Source organism: Ictidomys tridecemlineatus, chromosome 14 (genome assembly GCF_052094955.1).
Source record: "Ictidomys tridecemlineatus isolate mIctTri1 chromosome 14, mIctTri1.hap1, whole genome shotgun sequence".
NCBI classification, from domain to species: Eukaryota; Metazoa; Chordata; class Mammalia; order Rodentia; family Sciuridae; genus Ictidomys; species Ictidomys tridecemlineatus.
Window position 1 is genome coordinate 53,131,307 of NC_135490.1, and position 23,428 is coordinate 53,154,734.

The 23,428-nt window shown below is 37.3% G+C and overlaps 4 pseudogenes; 1 reads left to right on the top strand and 3 right to left on the bottom strand.

The window, feature by feature from the left end:
- Positions 1–8,749: 8,749 nt before the first annotated feature.
- LOC101957734 (protein lin-54 homolog pseudogene) lies at positions 8,750–10,196 on the bottom strand (annotated as a pseudogene).
- Positions 10,197–11,970: 1,774 nt separating this feature from the next.
- LOC144370539 (cTAGE family member 9-like) lies at positions 11,971–13,544 on the bottom strand (annotated as a pseudogene).
- Positions 13,545–13,655: 111 nt separating this feature from the next.
- Positions 13,656–14,867, bottom strand: LOC144370415 (melanoma inhibitory activity protein 2-like; annotated as a pseudogene).
- Positions 14,868–18,428: 3,561 nt separating this feature from the next.
- LOC144370416 (E3 ubiquitin-protein ligase SH3RF1-like) lies at positions 18,429–21,733 on the top strand (annotated as a pseudogene).
- The last annotated feature ends 1,695 nt before the right edge of the window (positions 21,734–23,428 follow it).

Here is a 23,428-nt window from a genome sequence, read left to right on the forward strand (position 1 = left end):
CTGAAGAAAAATTTTGCAAACACAAATGAGGACTTTTTAAAAGTCTTAATATATTACCAAGTTAGAAATAAAAGCTTCATTCTTTTCTTTCTTCAATCATTATAAAGGTATAGGACTTATACATGAAACTGTGTTTTAAAACAGCTCTAATCCTAGATCTAAATATTAAATAAAAAGTGAATGTGTGTCAGTCCCAAGGTAATCCCTGCATGGAACTCCACCTTCACCTTTGCTTCAGGGAAGAAGGAATGTCACTGTCCTCTCAGGTGTCTGGAATGAAACAGCAACCTACCCTTTCATGTGGCATTCTTGAATTCTGAACCAACTCTTGCAATCATGCCCTCTGTTCCCAGGCCAGGCAGAGTGGTGACACTTACTGCCTATCCCCTGGGCAAAATAGTACAGCTTCCCCAGTGCAGGGACCTGAGAATATTATCTCCCTCCTCAGCATTCTTTAAGCTCTTACTCCTTACAGAATAAAAGCACACTGCCCAAAGTCCTTTGTGATATAACTTCTACCTGAGAGGCTAGACTTCCCACTACTTTGTACAAAGCACGGTCCTCTCTTCTATGCTACTTAAAAGCCAGTGCAAATGCCCAATTCCTTCCCCTCCTCATTTTACAGATGCTGGTTCCTCAGCCCACAATCTGGTCCTGTGCTGACTGCTGCCAACAGGTACTATACTCAGGGCTAACATTTATCTCCTTGAAGCTTCCTAGTTTCTCAGAAAAGTCCTATGTATTCTTTTTCTCTCTGGAACTATTTGAGTGTCTTTGCTGAGCTAACCAGAAAGGTCCTAAAAGGTAAACAGAGCACCTTTGGGCCAAAGTCTTTCTGAATTTGTGTCCCCAGTACCAAGCACAGCCAGGCTAGCAGAAGGAAAGCAATAAATGTTAAAGAGACAGATAAATAACAGAGGGGACCTGCCTGGTGTTATTCTATAACACAGAGCCCTTACATGATGCTCCTGTGAAATATATCCCATATCAACTACAAAATCTATGCAGAAAACTACCAATTTAACACAGACAGCTAAGCAAAATTCCTAAAGACACACATACACTTGAATACTTTACTTGCCCAGAAGGGGTCCTGAGAAAACACAAGGAACTATTTATGGAGCACAGCCCATGAAATGGGCAGATGGCAGCAGGACTTCAGGGACCCAGGGCTCAATCACTTCCTGGAGCCACATGAAGCTCAAGTTCCTTCAAAGCATCTTGGATCAAGAAATAGTAACTTGAGGCAATAGGCTATGTGTTATATGTGTGTGTCTCTGGGCAACTGTTGCAGTTCAGAATCTGGAAACTCAGATCGCTTTGAGTACAGCAGGAAGAGCCCTTATGACACTGAATGGAACTGAACCAAAGTTATCCAGAGTAACAGTCATGGGAACTTTCCCTCAGTTTTTGAAGAAGATACATAACAAATAATTCACTGCAAAGCATATCTATTGAGGTAATTTTTGAGCTTGCAAAGGACAGTGTCTTCACTGAGCACAGCTTCGGAGAATGGCTGCACTTACCACAGGGGCATGGGAGTTGCTCTTTTATTTTTCTCTATGAGCTCTTTTTCAATCTTCTTATCCTATAATCATCTTTCCTTAATCTTTTAAACTTTTGGTGAATATTATCTAATTCCTCTGGCAATCAATAATTTACACATTTACAATCTCTCCTACTGATTTTAACTGCTGGCTCTTTTTATTAAGCATTTATCCACTTTCTCAATTTTTAAGAGTCAATGCACACAACACCAAACTAGATAACAATTAAGTGTTTTCTGATGTAATAAACATCTAACTGTTGTTTGGTTAATGCAAGGATCTCATTTTCTGGACATACTTTGACAAGTTTTGTAGTGAAAACCAGTTCTCAACTGTAAGTTAGAAAACCTGGGTTGCAGCACTATAGATGCTACTCACTAGCTATAGGACTAGCATTTAACAAGTCTGCAAAGAGCCTCAGCTACGTCTTCAGATAAACAAATAACATATCATAACCATGCTCTGTAATGACAACTCAACCTGATATTCTGTGAGAGTACAAAGCCATCTACAGAGGCATACTACAGAGTGGTGTGGAGTAGCTGATACTAACATTAGTAATAAATGCTATTCATTTATACATCATAGCAATAGACTATTACTTGGAAGTACAATTTCTATGTTCAATCAAGTACAACAAAATACTACAAACTTTAGGATATTTAGAATAACAATATTATAAAAATGAGAATATTAACAAGGTCCTACTAAAAACAGGTCTTTCAATGTACTGAAATATTCTGAACTAAAATCTTTAGAAAATCAGCATTTGGAAGCATTTAATCACAGATATTGGACTACTATGTACAGCTGAAAATAAGAGGAGATGAAGATTAGACACAGGAAATAAGATTGACTTATTTCTTTTACTTCAGGCTTGAGGTGTTATTTAAATGGCTCAGAAATCTCTGCTGCCCATTGTCTGTTAATCCCATTTTAAAGTATAACTTTCACCCCAAAGACAGATAGCTTTCAATGACTTGGCAACTGATCCATCCTTAAATGAGTCTACAAATAATCTCAGTCCATCTAGAAAGTGAAAGTAAAACCTATGCAAAATTAATATGCTGGAAAAAATCAAACCAATTGACTCATGACATCTCACAGCAGGACAAAGAAAAAGGGTTTATATTAAGATGAATTAAAAGAATCTGAAAATATATTTTAACATCATGTACCTGAACATACTGCCAGCCAACTTCAATTTTATTCATAACCCACAGTTCCTGGATATTCTCGGCTAGTTTTACACTTACCCTCTCTGGATGACGAGGCAACAAGATCTAAAATTTAAAAATATATATCAGAAACATGAAAACAAGTAGCAAAAATGCAGGGTCATAACACTTCCTCATAAGCAATTAAGATACAACAACAGAACTTATCCTTAAACACCTATTTCCACAGCCCTCTTTAGGCAAATCTGGGATTTTTTTTTTCATGGTGAATACTTAGGTTTGGAGAATTAATGAACAAAATAAAGTAAATGAAGTATTGATGGGAACTACTGCAGGATTTTAATGGACATGTGACAACCACAAAGGGGTGCATTATTGAAAGAGAAATCATTCCAATGTTCTTAACAAACCTGGCTGGTGTTCACCGGCTGGGAGTTGGCAAGGTAGTGCCTCAGTTATATTTCATGGGCTCTTTGAGCCTATGGATATCTGATTGCAGTAATTTGTGTTTTTCCCTTACCTGTACTCTGGTCTTTTCAAGGAAAAAAACGATTTACCTATTCTCACTACAAGCAGAAGCAGGGGCAAGAGCAAAAGCAAGTCTGGAAGTCTTGCTGTGAGCACTATAAAAATCTAAGTTTGCTAGTCTCAGGGCTGATATAGCACTTGATTCACTGCCATTGGTCCATATTTATGCTAACTAGGACTTGGAAGAAGTATCAATGTTACTGATTTGAGACTCAAGCTAATGAGGGCTTGGATATACTATAGGATGCTATTGGTCAACTCTGGAGTCCCCACTTCCATTCAATTCTATCCCACTTCCATTTTCTCCTGCTTGTCCAGGAAATTGGAGGCTGAGGTCCTGGGATGGGGCTGAAGAGCTGCATGGAGTGGGATTCAGCCATAGGAGTCAGTACCATGCCCTAGCCTGGCCACAGAAGGGTGACAGATCAGGGTAACTTGACTCACAACACCTAAGGACACCCAATCTGCATGGCAAGCTCCACATTTTACAGGTTCTGCTTGCCACAGGCATTCTGAGCCACCCTGGTCACCATTCATTCCATTTACTCCAATTTGTCTGATGACTCAAGTTTTTGGTTTTCGGTGCCCTGCCCTATATGTGCACTGCTAATGTCTACTCCAGCCTGAGACTCACCTTCTTACTCTCCTACCAGCACCTTGGATAAATGGACCATCTTAAGCAGGGTACAATTTACCAATCCTTTCTTTGATTATTGTGGCAGTGTTCCATCAGGAAGTTTCTCCTGCATTTTTGTTTTTAGAAAGGTCAGTGTTTTACATTTCACCTGAGAGCCAGAACTCACCTGGTCATTTGTCTCTTTGTGGGATGGTAGGGAGGATCCAAGGGTTGTCTCTCCATCCTGGGTAGCTGTCCAGCTGACCCTGCACTAATTCCAAACTGAGGAACCACTGCCCTGAAGGCCAGGTAATGATGTGTCAAGAAAGTAACTCAAAGATCTACTTCAAAATTCTTTTCTAGTGGGGATTATTTTTCTATCTCTGAGATAGAATAAGTCTCAACTTGTGGTAGACAAAGACTCCAAATTTGTTTTTCAATATTATATTTTTAATAGTACATCTCCTCATTTCCTGTGATGCCCACAATCAGCTGTCAATTTTCACATACAAGAGAAGAAAGCCCATTGAAATTTAGATTGAAACTTCAGTGATCTATAGGTTAATTTGGAAAGAAGTGCCATTTTTGTAATGCCAAGCCTCTTGGTACATGAACATAGATGGCATCTCTCCTTTTAAAAATTATCACTATTTCTCTTAAAATGCTTTCAATTTTCTGTGTAAAGATTTGCACATCTTTCATTGGAATTATTTCCAGATATGTTTTTTTATATGACTTAGGTGGATTCACTTAAAATTTTTATTTTACAATTACCTTTTGCTGACATATAAAAGGGTAACAGTAAATTATGTTGAGAAATGTTTTTGCTTCACTCACTTTTTAAAAATAGTTTTGTAGTTGTAGATGGACATAATATTTTAAATTTATTTATTTATATGTGGTGCTGAGGATCAAACCCAGAGCCTCACATATCAGGCAGGTGCTTTACCACTGAGCTACTACCCCAGCTCCATCACTTTTTAATTCTAAAAGTGTCTACTTTTTTAAAAAAAGTATTTTTAGTTGTAGATGGATACAATACCTTTATTTTGTTTAATTTAGTTTTTATGTAGTGCTGGGGATTGAACCCAGTGCCTCAAGCATGCTAGACAAGTGTTATACCACTGAACCACAACCCCAGCCCTAAAAGTGTCCACTTTTAATACTTGTATTCAACATTGTACTGAGAGAATTCAATATTTCATTGGTTTTCCATTTTGCTGATATATCTTCCAGTTTAATGAAGTTTTCTTAATTTACTGACATACTAGTATTACAAAAAATGGGTGTTAAATTTTTAAAAACATTTTATGGTGCCATTTTTTTATTCCTCTCTGAACATGGTGACACGTAATAATTGGTTTTGTGAATATATAATTGATATTTGAATCCCAACCTCATTGTAATATGGGATATATTGATGAATTTGATTTGCTCTTATTTTCCAAAGTGTTTGTACATCTACATCCATAATGGATGTTACAACCTTTTATTTTCTTGTAAAGTCTTTGCATATTTTAGGATCAGGTTACTAATTGGACCTCATAAAATCAGCTGAAACTTCTGTCCTCAGAGTTTAAGATTGGTATTAGTGTTTCCTTAACTATTTAGTAGAACTCTCCAGGAGGGTTACCCAGGCCTGGATTTCTTTGTGACAGTAATGCTTTTAATTATCATTTAACTTTATTTAATAAATAGAGAGTTCATATTTCCCACTTCTTATGTGAGAGACGGTAAACTACTTTTCCAGGAAATTTCAGAATCAGTGGAATGACTTTGATAACTTATGTCTCTTTTCAGTTTGTTAAATTGTTTTCTTTATTATTTCTTCTTTCTACACTTTTCAGTGTTTAATATTTACTTTCTGTTATCTTCTTGAAATAGTCAATTTTTTAGTCATTCTTCTGTATTTTGGGCCAAAACCACTATAAACAATATTTAATGCATCTGTAATTTTAGATATGTTTCATTTTTCCATTATTATTCATTTTAAAAATTCTCTAAATTTTCATTGTAAGTAACTCATTCTTTTCATAGATTCATGGGTTTTGTTTATCTTTTTATTATTGGTTTCTAGTTTAATTCCATAATGGTCAGAATATACTACTAAATTATTTCAAACCTTTGAAATTTATACATGGACCATGTCCAAATTTGGCAAATGATCCACCTGCACTTGAAACAGTTGTGTACTTTGTCAATAGCTAGTGCAGTATTCTGTAAGTTTATCAATCATACTGTTCAGATTCTACATCTTCATTGACTGATATGACTGCTTATTGTAATAGTTGAGATATGTATGGTTACATTGTAAATTGGCTTATTTTTCCTTATAATTATTTTCCATTTGGGTCTTTACAAATTTAAAAGCCATGTCATTAGATTCATATAAATTCATAATTATTTTATTTTTCTTTTGAACTCCCTAATTTCATCGTAATTAAATGTCTGTTTTCATTTCTAGCAATGATTCTCACCATGATTTCTTTTTAAGGTAGTAATAGAAATGTACCCAGTGTCCTTTCCATGCCACTTGGTCATATGTACAACTTTGCCAACCTAGTACTTTTGCCCTTTCTGGGACAATCTCAAGGTATGCTTCTGGAAAACAGCACACAATTGTTAATGGTGTTTACACAAGTCTACAGATGCATGAGTTTGACTTCTCCCTCTGTGCTGGGAATGGCTCAAACTCAGGTCTTCCACACATTAGGACAGCACTCTATGCTAACCTACAACCAGTCTGTGTGTGTGTGTGTGTGTGTGTGTGTGTGTGTGTGTGTAATACAGAATAGTATAAATGTTTATTTTCTGTGAAATTGAATTTGCTCTCCTGTTTTTACAATATAGAAAAGTATATCTGAAGAGCTCTAGTAAATATAATATTTCTACTTTGGGACATAAACAGAGCTAAAAAATTATATGCCCAAACCCCCCCAAATAATCATTTAAAATTGTTGATTTAATGTGGCTATTATTCTTGTTCAGCAATTTGATGCAAATACCTAAATACAAAAAGGTTGTTTTTTTTTTTTTTTTAGTGAGTACTATATGGGAAGAAAAAAGTTTAGGACTTTAGTTATCTTCCTGAAAATTTCAAATAAATAGCATTTGATTACAAACAAGACATTCTTAATCAATGCCATCATACATACTCTACAATTATGATCAAAATTTTACAGACATTTTTTGCACACTTTATATAAATACACATCACAATGATACAATTAGAATTAATATGGAATATATAAAAATGAACAAAATGTAGATTTATACCAGCAATTTAATTGCAATCTCTTGAAAACTAATTTGACTAGATATTATTTTGTCTCTTATGCTAATTTATATTGATACAAATTTTACTTAAACATAATAGATTCAGGTGCTAAGAATGTCTGCAGTATCTACATTTAAAGTTACTATGCTATAATTTTATAAATCCAAATTTCAAAAGAAGGATACTTTAATGATTAATGGAATCCTCTTCTGGATTACTTAATTTCTATTACCTATATCTTGCATTTTCATATTAGTATATATATATATATATATATATATATATATATATATATATATACTTAATACATACAACTATGGAGTCCTTGTAGGAAAGTAATGATCATAGACTAATAATAATTACTGAGGATTAAAGTACCTAACAGAATGCCTGAATACCAACATCGTTTTTTCTTGTCATAAAATCTGGAGTCCTAATTTTAAAAAGGCTCTTAAATTCAGTTTTTAAATTACTGAAAAGGATTTAGGTTATTTTAGCAATTATATAAAAACACAGATACTTTCACCTTACCAAATCACTAGCTAAAAATAATAGCATATTAAACATCCCTCATAAAAACAAATCCCACTACAATTTTGAGTGCTTTGTTAGGCAGTCCATTTGAGTTAAAAAGTAAGAATCATGTATTGGTTTGAAGCTTTTTAGTCCAAGCCTACAAAGAGAAATGTATTGATGAAAAATCTTTCCCTAAACTCATCTGTTACAGCTTCTATATTCCTTATTTCTCCATCCAAGCCAAATTTTATACTTGATACTTATGTGAAGATCTCTGTTACCCCCTACATAATGTTTAATTATATTCACACACACCTCATTTTAACAATACCCAGTAATCTACTTCAACAATTTATTGTTTCAAACACATACCACCTCTGAAGGACAATGAAGAGACCTCTAAGCATTTTAGCCATTCCTCATTAAAGAAAAACTTCCCCTCCTCTGAAAATCACTTACTGTACCTTAATATTTTGGGTGTTTTTGAAAATATAACTTCTTAATTTAAAAAATTTGCCTGGGGATTTCTTCCCCTGGTTATTTTCCAAAGTAAAAATAGCATATTCCATAATTCACCCTAAATAAAGCTAATTTTTCCTAAAAAGATATTGGTTTTCTAAACACAAGATGTCATTTGATTCAAATATGTTCCATAATTTGTTTATCTAGACATTCTATCTGTGTTTATTCTAAATCTAGAACCAAAGAATGACTGGGAAATACCAATGCTTCTTTGGCTGTTTCAACTGAACAAAGTCACACAATACCATACTTTATAAATTATATTATAGTAATATATAAATGTTCTTTGCCAATAGAATCAGAAGAATAGGACATCTGATTCTTAACCACTTGAGGAAATTAAGAATCCATATAATAAAGAAAAAAATTTAAAAAGAAAAATCCAATTTAGATGAGGCATAGAATTAAGATATAAAATGTTCTCATTTCTTCTCTTTCAATATTATAATTTCATATTTTTTAAAAAAGAAATAAATTAAAATACAGTAATTGTTAAACTATCTTTCAGAAAGTCAAGCATCCTTATCATTTCTGTACAGGTCCATTCATCAGTCTTGTGAAAGAGTTAGTAATTCTTGGATGCAGGGTAACTTTTTGCTTTTCCTGCAGAGTTGATGATGCACATCAAAACAGCGCCCCAATTCCTCAAGAATCATCCACTCTGCTGCTGCCTTTGATTTTCTCTTCTTGTCTGCCTGCTCTGCCTGGGTGTGAATCCAATTACTACTTTCTTAGTTATAAACCTACTAAGTGGCAATTTTCCTCCTCCACTATTCAAAAGCCAGTGTTGGCCTAGTAAGCAAGTCTGAGAAGATAATTTAGTCTTCATGAAGTTTGTTGCTGCACTCTTATTTCAGCTTTATTTGACAAATGCATCCATGTCTTTCTTTCTGGGCTTTCTTCAAAATTCTTACAGTCAACACATTTACATATTGAGGAACACATTATTTTTTTCCTCATAGCACTCAGGAGTTTTTAAGACATCCTGACATTTACAATTACATCCCTTGCTATGACATCAATATGCTTCTCCCCCTTTCCTTTCCCTATCCTAGGCTTAAAATCTGTATTTATGTCAAGGCATTCCTTTATACTTTTTGCCTTTTATTTTCATGTTCCAAATTCTTACAACAATTAGTAGAACTGCAACTGTTATAAAATTTGCCATTTACGAAGCAATCACAGTATAATTTCAAACAGTGATTTTCTACAATTACAGGGAATTCTTGTCTGACTGGCAGATACTGATGGGATTATACCATTGAATGGAAGACTTGCCTGAGTCTGGATACCAGGTGTTCCAGTAAAATTAGAGCTGACTGCTATACACACATATGAAGACTGCTGTAGCTGAGTAATGTACTGAGCTGGAAGCATGCATAACCCACAATCCCTGTTCCTGGAGCTGGTGCCAGGACAGTACCTGGAGGCAGGTTAGAGAAATTGGGCTGGATCTGTGTCAGTGGGGTGAAAGGCATCAATGCTGTGGTTGGCTGTTAGTTACTATTTATGAAGCTGGATTGATTGATTTTGGGACAACTTGTTGGAAAGCCTGAGCTTGGACAAACAGAACTGACATGTGCACTGGGGTTGTATTAACAACCACTGGCTTTGCTTCCTAAAGAGGCTTAATGCTTGTACTTGGATTCTGACTAACTGGTTGAGTTAAGATACTGGCTGTTGTGGCAGTAACAAATCAGACATAATGAAACTTCCTTCCAGGCACTTGAATCTGCTGAACAGTTGCCAGCATTTCTAGAGGAATTGGGAGCAGTTTCCAGAGGAATATCTGTCTTAAATCGTGATATGCTCACTCCTCCAACAGTGATGCTCTGCACAGCTGATTTCATTGCTCTATTTGGTGACTTCAAAGGTGAGATGGCTATTTTATTTGGCATCTGCATTGTAAAACTGAAAGTTGATGCAATAACACCACTTTCAGATATTGTTATAGTCTTTGATAGAGTTCTAGGGGTAGACTGTAAAAGAACTCTACCTGCAATGACTCATATTGTCTGATATGTAGCTGCTTTACTATTAATTGCTTTTGCAAAGATCAGCTTCATGAATACTGGACCACAGGTTGATGTTAGCATCTCATCTGGCACCACCTCTAGGATCACCTTTGACTTCAGTATCCGTCATGGCTACTAGATTTTATACCTAGCATTTCCAATTATATAGGCCTTTCCTGTCTATATATAGTGTGCTTGGTATCAAACTGGCATTTAAACAAATTGGCACTCATCAATTAAAATTTAAGTCAGTAGATGGAGCCAAACAATTCAATTCAAATCAATTAATTAAATAAAAATATAGACGTCTTTAAAATTCTAACTCACAAGATTTTTTAGATGGCCAGACAATAAAATCTTTATTTCTAAAAAAATGTCTAAAATGTAATAAAACATCCATTGCTTCTAAAATTTTTCAACAGAGAAGAGATAACTAATACTGCTAATCACATTGTTCTGATATTCTTATTTTATTATTAAAATAAGTAAATTAAATATAGAATAATTGGAATTAAGTTTCAGCAATATGGTTTCTCAAAGAAATTAGAAATTACAACTGAAGCCCAACTACTTTCTACTTTTTCTTTCCAATTGTTAAAGAAACAACAGGATCCTGCATCAAATCTCTTCAGAGGAAGCTGAATTAATTGCCATTATCCTGGCATTGAGATTATTTTCTACTGCTGTAAACATTGTTGTAGATTCTTAATATACAGGTAAACCTGTTCCTCATATTTCTGTAGCTGTGTTATCTCCTCATTTGGAATCCAATTTACTGTCTCTTCTTTTTAACTCTTCAAACTCTTTCAGAGCATCATATGCCCCCCAACTTCCTTGCTCATATCTACAGCCACACTAAGATTCCTGGATTTTTGATAGAGAATAACACCCACACAGAGCTGTGAGATCACTTTATCTTTTATTTTCAGATGCTGTAAAATTTCATGGATTTTTTCATCAAAATGCTCAATTACTAGTGATGATGTTTTCCATTTCTTCTCAACAAGCTCATGCCATTGTCAATAACTGTTCTCACTGTACACCCTTCCAGGCCCCTATGTGGGAATCTGAAAATCCATTTAATGCACTTTGGCAAATGCATATTACACATTTTCCTCCTTTTCATCCTTATTTCTTTCTTCATATTTCCACTGATACTCATTCTGGGTTTATCTGGCTATTGCCTATTGATCAAAAAATGTATCTTCTTAGATTTCTCATTTATTACTCTGCTTTGCCACTAGGGGCAAGCCTACTTATTTAAAGACACATAACTTCCTGCATATACAACCTGTGATTTTGCATAATTTTACACTCATTGGAATATAATTTTAAACCATGGAATGCCCCATTCTACCACACAAGTCTTCATTAAAGGAGCACATCATACCCTGAAGACATGCTTGTCAATACAAAAAAAGGGGTACCTAGCTCAGAGCACAATACAATTCATAATTTTATGAAAATGGGCATAAAATAAAGGATATAAGCGACAAAGGGGGCTGAGTGAACTTAAATTGTAGATTACAATTTTATAAAGTTTTCTGAGAACTGAAATTTTTTTATATTTTAAATTTCCTACTTACATGACATAGTTATGTTTTATTGTTTACTCTTAATATGCTCTAGTTATTTTTATTTTATGGAAAAACTACATGATTTTAATTATTATCATCAATGGCAAATAAGACTTTAAATCAATTAAAATCTTTCACTAAGCATAAAGTTATGTTCACATTTGCTACAGTCATAATAAGTATACTTAATTGTATCAAGGCACAAGCTTTGTTTAGATTTTAAAATATCACTGATTGCAAGATTATGTATATAATATTCCCATTGTTGCTTATGTAATAGTAAATTAATCAACTTAAGTTACACTATCTAGAATAAAATAAAATGGAAATAATTGACTCATTGGATTCATATTTAAACCATATTTATTTACAAAATGTTATTCTAAGAATTATAATTCCATTAAGTTTCAATTGGAGCAGAAGTATAATCACTTGAGTAAAAGCAGTTAGTTAAACTAAAAATGAGAGATAGATTACATTTGAAGGCAGATACAAAATATTGTCAGGATTTTGTTGTGCTTCTGGATGTTCAGTAGCAGGCTCATTTGAAGATGGAAACAACCCTGAAGGAAACTCATTTCTACTTTCAGAATTCGGGGGAGGGAGGGGGGAAATTCAGCTCTTGGGAGGAGATAATGAGCAAAACACAACAATCCCATTGGGAATGGAGCAGGTGGTGGGCTCCATATATGTTTCTTGGAGGAGGTGGAGGGAAAAAAGGTCCTCTTCTCATCAACTGACTCCTTGGATCCACTGGAAACAATGGACCTCTGATTGGAGGGAAAGGTTAGAAAGAAAAGCCAGAGCCAGTTGCTTCATTTTCAGCAGGGACAGATGAATCAGGCACATTGGAATCACCAAGATCAACTTTGGTATCATTTCTACTAGATCCCATTTCTGAAGACATAGGACCATCCATTTTATCCAATGGAGACATAGTAGAACTTCTGAGTTCTGCCGCTCCAAGGTGGTCAACCATAATTAGAATAACATTCATCTTGCCTTAGTACAGGAAGATGTGGTTCAGAATATGGTTGGCCTGGTGGAGACATCATCATCTTAGGTTTCTGTTCCCATGGAGTTGACAGGGGCCCAATGTTATAATTTGCTCTCTGAGGATCACTTATCCCATCATAGCCTGATTCTCTTCTTTCATTGATAATCTGAGGGCCCAGAGAATCCTCTGGGCCTCTTCAGGCTCTTCCTCCTGCCCTTGTAAGCAAAGTAAGAGTCTGAGTGGACATTTCTTTTCCAAAAGAGGATCTCTCACTTCAGATGAAGATCAACCCAATGGTGAGGCACCATTTGGGGAATTCTCTCTGCCAAAAGCTGTATTTGAATCATCAAGTGCAGAAGGATGTTTTTCTACAAGCTTAAATTTATATTCATTTTAAGTTAAGTTTTGTCTGTTTTGGGCATTTTGTTTCCTTAAATCATTGAGGTTTCTTTCAGCACTCTGAGGTGCCAACTCATTATCATATGCTTTTTTCTCATAGTACATAATCAGCCCCCGGTTAGAATGAATGGTTCTCTCCAATTCTTCTTCAGGATCTTTGACTTGCTTTCTGTAGTTCTCCAGCTGTTCAGTTGCATGGCTGATGTTTTCCTCCATTTTTGAAAGCTTCTCCTCTCTCTCTACCTGGCAATTTCCCTCTACTATTTATTACCTTTGGAGTTTCATTACATTTTCTTGATATAGTTCAATCATTACTTTAAGTTGCTGCAGATTCTGATTCTCACTTTTAAATGGTGTATTTTTTGACTGCAAAGATACTTGTTTTGGCTTAAGATTTTTAATATTCTCTATAAGGTCTTCCTTTATTTTCTTATTTAATTGAAACAAAGTAAAAATTTCATTTTTTAGAGAGAGAGTCTTTAAATAATTATTTTTCAGTTTTCGGTGGACACAACATCTTTATTTTATTTTATGTGGTGCTGAGGATCGAACCCAGCGCTCCACGCATGCCAGGCAAGTGTGTTACCACTCGAGCCATATCCCCAGCCCTGATTTTCTTCTCCTTCTAAGGTTTTAAAAGAGGTCTTTAACTTAGGAGCATAAAACCATCCCTTCAAATCTCCTTTTGGCTGATCCTCTAAGTGATCATCCAACACCCTTCATTTCCAAATCTAAGTTACCATCATCTGTTAGGTCTTCCCCAACCACAGAAGCCCAATCTTTCATCAGCAGCAAGTGTTCAGTCAGAGACTTAATGTGATTTTCTTTATCTCTTAGAACTTATTCTGCATGTACTTTAGAGTGTTCAAATGTCATTTTCTGTTATTAAGGACATTTACTTTTTCTTTTCATACTTCAACTTCTTGTAAAAGCTGTTTCTGACTTTCTTGAAGTTGGGAATTTTCATTCAAAACCTCTTTTATTGCTTCCTTAAATCCTCCTTCATTCATTTGGAATAGTCTCAAGGTTGTTTTATTATCAGGTATTTGTGATCTGAGTGATTTTGATTCATCTTCTAGGAACTTAATCCTTTTTGATATAACCACCATCAATTCATCCAGTTGAGAATGTTTAGTTTTCTCTTAGCTCTTTTTCTATAAAGACTATTTCATCCTCAAGTTTAAATACCAACCTATCCAAGTTTTCATAAATTGCCTCCAAATTTTCTGCTTCTATTGACTCCTTTACCAAAATGTCATCCTTTAAAGGTGACTCTAAGCCTTCATACTCTTTTTGAACAAGGATAACTTTTTCAAGTAGTTCACATTTTTCTTCATTTAATCCAGAAAGTTTTAGAGCAAGCTTTTTTTCTCTTCTCATGCAACACTTGCTCCTCACTGACTGATAACTTCTCCACAAAAACAAAACATCAACAAAAAACCCAATAGCTGTAAATATCACCAACTCCTACAGACAGCCATAAGGACTAGGGTGTATTTCCATGTCTTCCAACAATGCACACCACAACCCTGCTTACTTCTTCCAGGACCACCCCCATGTAGGGGTGAGGGGAAGCAGTTGCCCCACCAGCACACTAAGGCTACTTTGGCTATTCCCTCTGAAACCACAACATATGCTATCTTCTACCACCTTATGACCCAGTAGGACTCAGCAGATGCCAGAAGCGTGCTCTTGAACTTCCAGAACCAAGAGCTAAATAAATGTATTTTTTCTATAACTTACTAAGGGTGATATTCAATTATAGCAACACAAATCATACTAAGTTTCAGAGAGATTACTGGTCAAGGCATACCACTAAAAAGCAACAGTTCTGGGACTCAGACAATTGTCTTTAGTTCCATACCCCAATGGAAGCAGTTAGCCATCAAGTAAAATACACAAAAATCAGGCTGCAGATTCCTCTTTACTTTCCAGAGATGTTTCTGTTTGGATGTAAAAGCCACTAAATGAGAGTAGCTTCTTTGCATCTACTGCACCTGTATCAATCTACCTACTTTCAAATCAAATTCTTGAGCATTTTCCTCATCTGAACATGCAGCTCATTCACACTTTAGTAATGCTAATAATAATATTCACTAATAGAGTTATTCTCATCATTAAATGGACAGACAGAACAGACATCAAATGTTCCACTTATTCCCACTCTCCTTTACCCGTTATTAACTAGAGGCAAAAAAAGTGAGAATTCTTAAAAATCATTTCCCTTTGAAGGATTATAGAATTTTGAAATGGAAAAGAAACTTTGATAGCATAACAAATAGTAATAAGATACTGAACCACACCCAGCTAAAAATTGAAGTCTGGGGCAATTACATTTGAGATTTTCCACTCTGTGACATGGGCACCTGGTCTTTCCACTTATTTAAATTTAAGAAAGTTTTACATTATTCATATAATCATTCTCCAGATCACCAGAGATGATGATGACAGATGCAGTACCCCATGCAATTCTTGAACATTTCCAGAGTTCAGAAACAACTGTTTGTGCACTTTTCTACAACTTGTAATTTCATTTCCTACCAAAATTCTAATACTTAAAATTTTGCTTTATAAAATGCAAACATTGTCTTGTAGGAAATCAGTAGCACCCTATATTTAGAAAATGGTAAGCTGAGTGTGGTGGTGCATGCCTCTAATCCCAGCAGCTCAGGAGCTAAGACAGAAATATTGTGATTCAAAGCCAGCTTCACCAAAAAGCGAGATGCTAAGCAACTCAGTGAGACCGTGTCTCTAAATAAAATACAAACTAGGGCTGGGGATGTGGCTCAGTGGTTGAGTGCCCTTGAGTTCAATCCCTGGTATTCTGCTTCCCAAAAAAATATTAGTGTTTCCTTTTTGACATGTTACCCTAGGAAACGGGGAATCTTCAATCCAGAGAAGGTACTATGTATAATTTGTTAACTGAGAAATGTCAATTTGCTTGATAAAAGGATTCCCACCATCAAAGTACCATAAGGAGTTTGAAGGAGACATAAGAAGACTCAAGGAGAGATTATATTGGCATCTAGGGAATCTGAAAGATGATTCTTGTAAGTTCCAGCAGCATCCATCAATCAAATATAAAAGCTCTCATAATTGTTACAGTGTAAAATAACTATCCTTCTTGGTGTACATCTCTGGACCTCCCCAAGGGTCCTCCAAGAACCCCACACAAATCACTCAGACCACCCAACCTCCAGCACTCTGGCTGCCAGCCACTCTGATTCACTGGTATTTATGCCAAAGCAATTGTAAAATATTTTGAATATCTCCTGGGTACCATCAAAACTGTTTAAATAAGAATCTTTCTTACCCCTAAAAACTCATACATTTTTCCCTTGAGCTATTTGACAGTGTTTTCTTCCTAAGAAATTCTAGCATCTGAAAGAAAGATCCAGCTCCATGAAATGCATCTCTTTCCTATATTAAGTTTTCATCAAATTATGCATGTTAAAATTTAATTTAGAATTCATTCACAGCCTAATTAAAAGTCCTAAGCTGTGATGCTAATATATTTTAAAATGCAGAGCTATAAGATTTGTACATGTGTAAAACTATGTTACATCACAATTAATCATTCATTTTTTTGGAACCATGTATTATTAATTTCTATTCTGATCTCAACTATAATAATAATACAACAATGATAGCAATACAGAGATCACTAATGACAAAAGAAAAATTTTGGTTCTACTCCTGGAAATACTCTAGTTTATTAAACTACACAACAGTGCAGCACTTAGAATGCCCTTAAAAATTACAGAGAAGACCCAAAAATGTTACCATTTACACTTCTCCTTAACTCTGAACTATCAATTTGTTACCAATGGGTACTACCCAGTCAGTAAGAGTTTGTCACATGGAAAGTAATTAAAATAACCAGATAGATTTTTGAAGGAAAATATCTGCATTTGAAGACAGAAATAAGAGTCTTAATTTTCAAAAGAAAATGATTAGCTATTTGCAAATTACAATTCACTAAAAGCATATCACTGTGATTTCAATACCTAAAGTATGTAACAGTGCCATGAAATTTTTTTCGTCAAAACAGCTTAGAACATAGCTACACAGTTAACAGTATTTGACAATAAATAATGGTAAACAACAAAGAGCCATGCACAAAACAACTAGTCCAAACAGGAACAGTCAGAGCTCTGAAGATGCAGGGAGATACACAGATGCCCAAAAAAGGCTGTTAAACATGAGCACAACAAGCAGCCACACAGATAACATTGCACTTGGATTTATATTTTCAAGTTCAAGATATAATGGGGTGCTACATAAAGCAGAAGGTCAACCCCAAGGGAGTCACAGTGAAAGTCATTGACTTATCTCCACAAACATGATTTCCAATACCTGTAAGAGCCACCATCCCATAGCAGCTGAGAACACTAAAATACTCAAGTCTAAAGTGTACTTGCCCCTTCCAGCTTCTCCACCATGTTAGCCAGCATTTCCTGCAGGTTCTGCACCAGGAGGAACTGCTCTAGCAAAAAGGTACAGATGGACAAGTCCTGGGAGACATTCTGCAAGGAAAGTGGGAGAGCCATAAATATGTCGCCAGTGTCAAGCATCCAGGCCCCATCTACCTTGGTGTCTTCCAGCTGCTGTCACAGAAAGATTGATGGTGCTTGCTATTTCTGCACTGTCAGCTGCCCATCACCACAAGACACTGTCATTACTGCTCTTGTTTAAGAGCATGCCATGTCTGGAGTGTATATCCTGACAAGCCACTGTACTGGACCTTTGTCTGTAGTTCCTGTTGTTCTCTACAACAGGGACTCTTTCTGCCACCAGAGAATAAGAAAACAAAAAAGTTAGGTCACTTTTCTAAAGTCACAAAATAATCAAGCCAGGCTTGAAAGTTGGATTTTCCAAACTTACAAATTGGTTTCAAACCTACCAAGCATTCTGTTGATTTTTTTTTTGAGAGAGAGAGAGAGAGAGAGAGAGAGAGAGAGAGAGAGAGAGAGAGAATTTTTAATATTTATTTTTTAGTTTTCAGTGGACACAACATCTTTGTTTGTATGTGGTGCTGAGGATCGAACTCGGGCCGAATGCATGCCAGGCGAGTGCACTACCGCTTGAGCCACATCCCCAGCCCCATTCTGTTGATTTAAAAAAATAATATTTAAGGCTGGGCAAGTGGGAGGCAGTGGCATACTGTGTGTGTGCATGAAGTGTGGCAGCATGGAAAAGTCTTGGGGGCATCATGGCATCAGAGACACAGCTAACAGTGGGTAAGACTGGGCTTCACAAAGGGCTAAAAACAAAGAGGAGCACTCAAGGCACAAGAGCAAAGTCTAAAATGCATGTTACACCAATCATTTTAAGAGATACACACAACTATGGACATTTCTGAAGACTCTTTCTCAGCACAGTAGATCAAGATGGATGAATCTGCCTTCCTGGAGCGTCCTGTGTGTCTAGAATACCTAGATGCTTCTGCAAAAGTCTTGTCTTGCCAGCACAGGTTTTGCAAGTGATGTTTGCTGGGGATTCTAGGTTCCCTCAGTTGTTCTGAGTGGAGGACCCTTGTTGGCTCTGGTGTTGAGGAGCTTCCCAGTGACATCCTGATGGATAGGCTTCTGGAGAGCATTGAGCAGAGGCCTTGGACAGAGGCCTTGGAAACTGAGCCTTAGTGGGGGCAGTGGGACCAACTGCACAAATGCATTCACGGCTCAGGGCAGCACTATAGCTAATTGTAGCACAAATGATCTACAGAGTTCCCAGTATGGACAGCAGCCTCGGGTGTAAGCCTGGAGTCCCCCAGTGAGAGGTACACCTCAGTTACCAAAGCATTATATAACTATGAGGGAAAGGAACCTGGTGACTTTAAATTCACCAAAATGACATCATCGTTTTGCGACAAGTTGATGAAAACTGGTAACTTGGGCAAGTCAGTGAGACCCATGGCTCTTCCCTCACCAACTTTTTTTTTTAAAGAGAGAGGGAGAGGAAGAGTGGGAGAGAGAGAGAGAGAGAGAGAGAGAGAGAGAGAGAGAGAGAGAGAGAGAGAGAGAATTTTAATATTTATTTTTTAGTTATTGGCGGACACAACATCTTTGTTTTGTATGTGGTGCTGAGGATCGAACCCGGGCCGCACGCATGCCAGGTGAGCGTGCAACCACTTGAGCCACATCCCTAGCCTGGCCCCACCAACTTTTAGCAGATTATTCAACCATTACCTAAACCCCCACCTCAGGGCAAAGAACTTTATGACTTTGAAGTACAAGACAAAGAAGTGGACAAAGATTGCCTTCTGTTTGCAAAGGATATTTTTCTGACTGTGATACCCAGAGTGGATGAAAACTGGGCTGACGGAATGTTGGCAGAGAAAGTAGGCATATTTATGATTTCCCACATTTGAGTTTAACTCAGCTGCTAAACAGCTGATGGAATGAGATAAGCATCCCCTGCCAGAAGTTGATGCTGGAGAATGTCCCTCAGCAATAGTCCAGAGCAGCACTGCCCCAAAGCTCTCTGACACCAAGAACACCACCAAAAAGTAGCACTTTTTCACTTCCCTCACCATGGCAAAGAAGTCTTCCCATACATCCCAGAACTGCCACTCCATGGAGATTAGCCCTCCTGTCCTCATCAGCTCCAGCAACCCCACAGCTGCTGAGAGAATCAGCAAACTGTCTGGAATTCCTGCAGTGTCCCTTCTCAAATTCATATGAATACCACTGAGTTAACTGTGACCTCATTCCTAAGCAGCTCAGTGATAACTGGCTCCTCATTCATTTTCCTGTTAGATGTCCTCACTCCAGCTGCCCTTGGAACTATGAATCCTCCCCTCTACCACCACATCTCCTGGCTGTCATTGTCCTCACCTCCACACTACTGTTGGTGTTCCTGCTGCTGAAATGGGACCCAGACCCATGGAAGGATCCACTGTACAGATTGCACATTTTCAGACTCAGACTCACCCCAGTGTGTATGTGGCTATCCACCCATAGACTCCCAGAAAGAAGATGAGCTAGAACTGGGAATAGGGGAGATGATTTTAGTGTTTGAGCATTGCCAGATGGCTGGTTCAAAGGGATGTCAATGCATACCACTGAGATTGGGGCAATTATGTGGCATCTGTCAGAAAGGAAGTGATAAATGCTACCCAAGCTAAAGTTCCTGTGTCTACTGTGGGTCAGAAAAGTTAGGGGATGACAAAGGTCAGGCCCTCCACTGCAGGAGGGCCTTCCCAGAAGCTCCATAGAAATGATGTGGCTGGGACACCCATGGTTGTCTCTCCAGCTGCAGTGTCAGCAGCTCACAACCAAATAAGTGGTCAAACTAAGGTTCTGTTGCACATGCCTGGGCAGATTACAGTCAACCATGCCTCCAATGAAGTGAGGGCAGTTGCAGCACATAATTAAGAATACCCCACAGCAGCACTGATGCCCATCCAGGTGTAGAATGCTACCTGCATTTATGGGCCTGCCCCGTCATTTGCTGGCCTCCCCACAGCCTCTGCCACCAGTGGCAGGTTCTGCTGCCCATGCTGCTGCTGTCAGTTTCAGTTAAGCCGGTACCTCACTGGCCTGTGTTTCAGCCACTTCATAGACCTCCCCAAGTATCATCGCTGCCTCTCATGAAACCAAGCCCAGTGGCCAGACAGTGACCATTCTCCCTGGGCCTCCCACAACTCCACGATTCTTCATCATCTCGTGGAAGCAGTTCAGCAAGGAAACTTGACAAGGACAGTAAAATAGAAAAAAGGGGTTACTGAAGTTGCCTTCTGGTTCTGCCACAAAATTGAAGCCCTGAGTAGCACCTCCAGCATTGCTGAAGTTGAAGTGGAGTTGGAATCAGGGATAAATGGTGATGAGTCATCCCTACAGGGAGCCATGGGTCCTGAGTTACCAGTTGGAGGGAGGCCATGGCAGGGCCGACTACTGCCCCATGGATGGGAATGGCCCAGTCACTGTGGCACCAGCAGGAACAGCCTTGAACCAAGAAGCTTTCCATCTGAAGACTAGCTCCCTGGACTTTGCAGTCCTTTTGCTCTACCTCCTGGTTTGGCATGTTCCTCACTGGGTCCTGTCATGAACGAATCTAACCTATTGTTTGTGAAAGGCACTAGGTGGAGGTTTCCTATCCTCCACTAAGTGAGGCAGAATTTGGGGACTTAAAGGAGATATTATGTTTGTTCATAAAATGTGAGAGGATGGTTGGTCCAAAGGCACATTACAACACTATGGGAAAACTGGGCTTTTCCCAGGAGGCTTTGTGGAAAATATCAGAGGAAATAAACACTGGGAAGACTTGAAATCACATCACAAAAATGAAGATCACAAAGCAGTCTGATGGAAAGAGCACATGTGTGGACTTCCAGAAGGTCAGGAGCTGTGCAGAGAGTTGTTGTGTGGCTCCTGAGTCTTAGCACAACCAAACCAGCCATCAGAGTGAAGCAGGTGTCTGGGTTTCACCACTCAGTTGGGATTGTAAGGTGTACCTTTGCTAAGTAACCATTTTTGTATTTGTTTATTTTGTTTTGTCTTTACAATGTATAACTAAAATGGACACTTGTTTACAAGGCTTAGCTAATGTATTTGCTTCTTTAAAACTGAAATTTTCTTGTAATAGATAAACTCTTTGGATTATGATTTTAAGAAATTAATTTATGAAATAAGAGCCAAGGAGAAGCTGTATTATCTCCTACTTAAGCCAAGAGATTCATTGTGCTGTAGAATGCATCTTCCTTCCCTCACCCCTGTTCCCCATCATTACATTTTGCTTCCTTAAGACAGAAATGTTGGTACTCTAACTTGGGTTTTCCTCTTTGGGAAACTAAACATACAACTCAGTATCAGTAAGGGCCTATGGTAGGGAGGAAAAACTCAAGGAAAAAAAATGTTAATGATTCATTCTTTCTAGTTTGATCATGAGTTAACCTAAAGACTTGATCCTCAACTTTATAGGTTTTTAGTTTTCCTATAATGAAACCAATAAAGTAATGAGAAAAAAGCAAAAGCATTGACTAGAAATGTATTCAGAAATAATATTTAATTTTATAACAGAAGCAGCTCAATTCATTGGTTGGAAAGTAGGCAACATTAATCTTATACTTGCTGTCAGGGAGACAATGGCTATGAAATGTAATTTCCATTTTACCCCACGAACTGCATGTCCAGAACATTTGTGAGATGTGGTGGTAAGTGATGCACTTGTGTTCAAGTCAAATGCTAAAGAAACAATGTGAAAAATTTACATTCATCCATTGTGGCTCTTTCTCAACCACCCTGGATGTCCCACAGTAACATGAACATGCTTGATGTATACATTTCATTTGCAGTTTTCTGCTGAGGTTAGTTTGCATTCAGAACTGAGCAATACAAGAGATGTAAAATAACCAGCATCCTCTACCCCAAAGCCACTCCTGACCAAGGTCTGCTGAGCACACTCGCTCCCTCCCTGGCTAAGGTGTCCATCAGCCATCAGAGGAGTCATGAATAAAAATGCTCTTTGTGTTCTCAACAGACAGAAGGAAAGGAAAAGTTTAACCAGGAGCTGTTCTGTGGAATCTCTGGAAGGCTTGGAGGGAGCCAGTGTGCCCACACCTTACAATTGTGGCAGGATCCAGCTTAGCCTACCTTTTAATATTTATATCCATTCTTTGTCATTGGCCTCTTCTACCAATTTCATTATGGTGTCATATAGTTATGGGTTTTCAGAGTCCTGAGAACAAAAGTAGGGAAAGAAGCCTGGTAGTGAGGTAGTTACCACAGTTTTCCCATGGGAACTAAGTACTGAAACAACAAGTTTAAAAAAAAATAAGAATTAATGCTTAGAAATAGAAACATGGACTGAAAAGACTTCATCCAATAGCAAGAGGGTTCATCATCTTAAAAAGATGTAGAATGTGGGGCTGGGGCTGCAGCTCAGTGGTAGCAAACTTGACTGGCATGTATGAGGCCCTTCCTTGGGTTTGTTTCTCAGCACCATATATGAAAAATAAAACAAAAATATATCAACAACTAAAAAAAATATAGGATGTGGTTGAAAATGAAATCATTCCTAAGTTAACCACTGGTTTTATAAAACACTACATTATGTTCCTGTGTGTTCAAGTAAAAAAAATACTGGTATATCCATGTAATATATGAAGTTTGGTAAAATTAACAAGTTAGGCAAAAAAGCTCATGCCAGCTTACATCTGTGTAAGTTGACACCAATATGTCATAATATTCTTTATTTTAAGAAATTATTGTATTTTATACAAATTTTAAAATGTATAAAGACTACTACATGTTGAG